The sequence below is a fragment of the Octopus bimaculoides genome, chromosome 1 (genome assembly GCF_001194135.2).
Source record: "Octopus bimaculoides isolate UCB-OBI-ISO-001 chromosome 1, ASM119413v2, whole genome shotgun sequence".
NCBI lineage: Eukaryota > Metazoa > Mollusca > Cephalopoda > Octopoda > Octopodidae > Octopus > Octopus bimaculoides.
This window is the reverse complement of record NC_068981.1, coordinates 108,468,895-108,473,894: the sequence shown is the minus strand read 5'-3', so window position 1 is coordinate 108,473,894 and position 5,000 is coordinate 108,468,895. Positions and strand designations below refer to the sequence as shown.

The 5,000-nt window shown below is 37.7% G+C and overlaps 1 protein-coding gene across 4 annotated transcripts in view; it reads left to right on the top strand.

Moving 5' to 3' along the window:
- The window catches only part of LOC106883614 (sodium-dependent neutral amino acid transporter B(0)AT3), a 105,301-nt gene that overhangs the window by 85,776 nt on the left and 14,525 nt on the right, over window positions 1-5,000 (top strand). The window lies entirely within an intron of this gene.

Below are 5,000 nucleotides of genomic sequence, written 5' to 3'. Positions count from 1 at the left end.
AAATCTTGAAATAAAACTAAATAATGACATACATATATACGCACGTATGTACGTACGTATATACATACATTCATACATATACGTGTGGCGCGTGCGTGTGTGTGTGTGTGTGTGTGTGTGTGTGTGTGTGTGTGTGTGTGTGTGTGTGTGTGTGTGTGTGTGTGTGTGTGTGTGTGTGCACTTGGTTTAAGATTTTAAGAAATAAGAATCATCTTGAACAACATGGATACCAGTTTCAAGGTTGGCACTTATATTCAAGGTTAAATACTCAATGAAAATGCTCTTACATTTTGCTATTTTTTCTGTCTTGTTTATATAACAATTGAAGGCACGTGGCTTAGTGATTAGGATATTCGGCTCACGATCGTAAGTTGTGTTTTCGATTCCCGGCGGTGCGCTGTCAATAACAAGACACTTTATTTCATGTGGCTCCAGTCCACTCAGGTGGCGAATACGAGTTGTATCTGTAATTGGCAGAGTCAGCCATATCGCATTCTGTGTCATATTGAATCCCCCTGAGAACTACGTTAAGGTAAACATGTCTGTGGAGCGCTCAGTCACTTGCACGTTAATTTTATTTGCAGGTTGTGCCGTTGTATCGGATCAACTGGAACCCTCATCGTCAATTTTCTTGCAGAGATTGTTATACAGATCAAATGAAATTATAGACGCCATCTTTAACAGTCGTATTTCTAGTTCAACAGCTAGTTAGCGTAATTCCTTACCTTTCACACTCTTCCGCACATTAGAATTAGAATCATTTGGTATTTTAGTAGTACAAAGCTTCAAATAATTACAAAACTAAATTACAAAGTAAAATAAAGGGAATTGCTATTATCATATACCTCTTGTACAATCACTACGATAAGACGATTGACTACACCGTTTCTGCTTACCCTTTTTTTGCCAACTCTGAGTATATTTATAAAATCGAAAGAGTCATCAGCTATGTTTATTGAGCAATATACCAAAAGCATCCTGAACACTCTCCATTACGTAGACCATAACCATCGTCTGTACTGAAACACATAATACCAAGCACAAAACAGGTACTATACACAAACATCATCCAACACCTGATAAAACACTAAAATCACGCCAATAAACAATGACGGGAACCCCACTACTGGTTCACTGACACAATCTACATTCCTAAAAGAAAATAGTACATATAATTCTAGACCGCTGACGTGCACCTGAAAGTGCAGTTGAAACCTATATGTGCCTGAGAGTTTTAATAAGGTTAATGTTTACATGTATCTTTTATCATTCATATTGTTTCTTTTTCAGGCCCCATATTCGAGTTATCCTCCAATCTATAATTTTGGATAATCTACTTCCATGAGTTAGCTCCCTTTACACCCAGTTAGAGTTACTCCCCTTTACCTGCACCGCTGGAGTAACCAGCTCTAAAATGGAATACACACGTGCGAAAAAAATGTGCTTAAATAAACTTGGAATCCCGCACCTAAATAATACTCACCCTGCCCTAATTACCCAACCTTGTCTATATTTGGATAATTTCTCCATTTCGTTTGGAGATACATTATCATCTGTTGGGATTGAGAAGCATTTCTTTTCTTAATGATCCTTGACAGCAATATCTAGTCGAATAACCTCGATCTTTGTGTGTGTGTGTGTGTGTGTGTGTGTGTGTGTGTGTGTGTGTGTGTGTGTGTGTGTGTGTGTGTGTGCTGACATATTCCAGAGTATTGTTGTTCGGAGACTTATACAATCTTTTTTTTTTCCCCCAGAGCAGGTGTAATTTCTAGGATGTACCTCTTAAACTTGTCATGTCTGTGGATGTTCCCTTTCTCAGTAAAACTGGGCAGCTAGAAACCATGTTGTTGTTTCTTCCCTGCTTCCACATATTCTCCAATTACTTATTGTACTTTATTACATTATCTGGGGTTTTGTTTTGTTTTTTTGTGGTTTCTGGTGAGGTATTGCTCTTTTACCGCAATAACAAATCCTTCGATCTCAACTCCACCTCTCAATCTTCCAGTGTTGATAAAATAAAGTACCAGTCAAGTACTGGATCGATGGAGTCGAATACTTCCATCTGAAAATAGCTGGTTTTATGCCTACATCGTAAACAATTATTATAGGCACTTAATAGGATGCTATATACCGAAATTTATTTATGTAAGATTTTCTATGCTATTCCTCGATTTGTAACTCCTTGTTCTCCCATGACTGGGACTGTTCTTGTATCCATATTAAACATTCTCGATATTTCAATATCAAGGTCTTTATACTTGAAGAGCTTTTCTATCTCCTTTGTTATTATTCTGGCAAGTCACATCAGTACAATACTTGAATCATTTTATTATGGAATGACATCCAGCCAGCTATGCTTTATTCTTTTGTATGTACTGCATATCCTTGAGAATTTTCTATCAGTCTCTGGTATATGCATGTACATTTTCCTACAACTTGAGCCATTCATTCCCTTACATATCTTCCAACGAAAGTGTATAGCAAACTTACGGTGTTTCTCTTATATACTGTGAGCAGTCAATGCGAGTGTGCAGCCTATAAATCGGCTTCATACTCTGCTTCAGAATATACCTCTTAAAATGTCTCTTTGAGAGTCACTTACTCTTGAGCTGTAATTATAAAGCCTCCCGTCTTCTCTTTTCACTGCGTAGAATTGGATTTTCATTGTTAGTCGTTTTGGGAACTGTCCATGAAGATATTTTAATTTGAAGCTATATTTATCATCCCAATTGCACTTTGTAATGATTCCTTCTTTAATTCTTTAATTTCTTATTTTCTATTCTTTCTTCAGTATATGCGTGTTTAGTGTTTAATCTCTGATTTTGACGAATCTATGAATAGTTCCCATTCTGCTAAATATGTTTGTGTTTCTTTGTATACAGAGTGCAACTTCTTGTACTTGAGTGTCTTTCTTTTGTGGGGTCGGTGCCACGTCCTATTGTACCGGTTTTGTAGACCATATCAACTTATATATAGCCTTTTCTTCTATTCTGAAAATACAAGCGATGTTTGTCGGTCTAAATTTTAGCAATCATTTTCTTGTTTCCGCATCTAGTTTTTCATCACTTGCTTATTTCAGTTTATCGTAGTAAACCTATTGCAGTTCTCACCTGTTCCGAATATCCTTAACATGAGGTTAATTTTCTAGTCAGTGCTTACCGACTTCGTAAGTCTGCATCTTTTGAAAGTGGCCGCTGCGCAGTTGTCAAACTGATGTCAGTTATAGTCTAATAATTTGTAAAGATTTTCCAGATGTATCTCGGATTTGGTACAGAACTTAATATTATCCATATTGAACAAATAACAAATCTTAGTCATCCCTCAATCTTTATCCCTATCCCTGTACAGTTTAGGGCTGCTCTTAATGGGGCTAGCGTTACACAGAACAAAAGCGGTGAAAGCGCTGCCACTGCAGTTGTTGTTGTTATTTTTGCCTGTTTCATTTATTTGCTTTTTTGAATTGAGGTCACAAGCGGTGTTTTTGAAACTAAACTTTCTTATTGGCATAGAATTCTTAGTGTGAATTATTTCCGTTTCAATCACTACGACAAACAAATTTCCTCTTCTTCTCAGATCATGTTTTACAGCCACATACTCCGTTTTTGTTATTGTTGTTGTTGTTGCTGCTGCAGTTGTTGTTGTTGTTGTTGTTGTTTTTGCCTGTTTCATTTATTTATTTAATTGCTTTTGTTGAGCAATTGCTTAGTTTTTACTGGAGCATTGAAAACTGCCTGTTCACCTTCAGTTCTCAAACATCAATTATCTCTCGGAACATCAATTACTATTATTATTGAAACCGTTCTGCACGCACTCGTTCAACGTCTGGTTATTACTAACTCGTAGAGTTGCGTTAAAGAGAAGTTGTGAATATAGGAATGATCCAGCTATCGACCGAATCCATCATAAGAATCGTCTTACTGCCTTTCTTTGGTCGAGAAGGGCAGGTAGTTTTCTTGTTTGGTGGGCAAGTTTGAAAGAACTGACAGACGAGTTCATCTTCAGCCTAATCCTCAACTTCAAGTTCCACTGAAGCGCAAGGTGAGAAGAAAAACGAGGTGCTTCCCTCCACTAAATTTGCTAGAAGTGGGATATCAGTGGCGAGAATGGGTCTTGCAACCATTCACCACGAACTTTTATGTCGAAGAACGCAGATGAGAGATAACATTTGTACTTGATAATCAGGATAATTCTAGATCAGTGGGATTCCTTGATTGAACCAAGATGGCTATCTTCCTAATAGGATGTCTCATGTCATGCCTTTTGTATATTTTTTCTATGCTTGTATTTCTTTTCTTCCTTAATTTATTCTTCATAAACCTACCGTTTTCTTAATTTGTTCATATACTGTCCTCTTCATTTGCCTTCCTGCATGTCGTTGGTATGCTAACGATACAGCTGCAGGTTAGCAGCAAGAATTAGAAGACATTGAAGGTTGGTGTGTTAGAATAATGGGAAGATTTAGATTTATGTAGAGGTGTCCCTAATCACCGCGGTCGTGTTAGTAAGCTCCTTGATCATGTATTCCTCATTAGTTTGGCATTTCAACCATAAAATAATCTTCCTATCATGACTAAGTATGTTTATGTACACATAAGAGATTAAGTCATTTGCTATGTAATGAAAGGAATAACACATACGCATACGCACGAAGACACAAATACTCACACATACAAATATGTGCTTACCTCTGTGTGTGTGTATATATTCATATATACATACACACACACACACGCACATATATGTGTGTGTGTGTAAATATATGTATATATGTATATGTACATATATGTATATGTGTGTTCATATGTGTCACGCCACTTCCGTTCTGCCGGTCACTCCTTGCAGCAACACCTGTCCGTGTTTGGATTGTCCATGCACAGGGGCCATCCGGACTCCCGTTTGCGCCGTGAACAGGGATTAATCTTCTCTCTTCGCTCCTTTGCGCCACATGGGCTCAACTCCCCTCCCCTCTTCATCTAACCCCTCCCCCTGCCTCTCTTCCC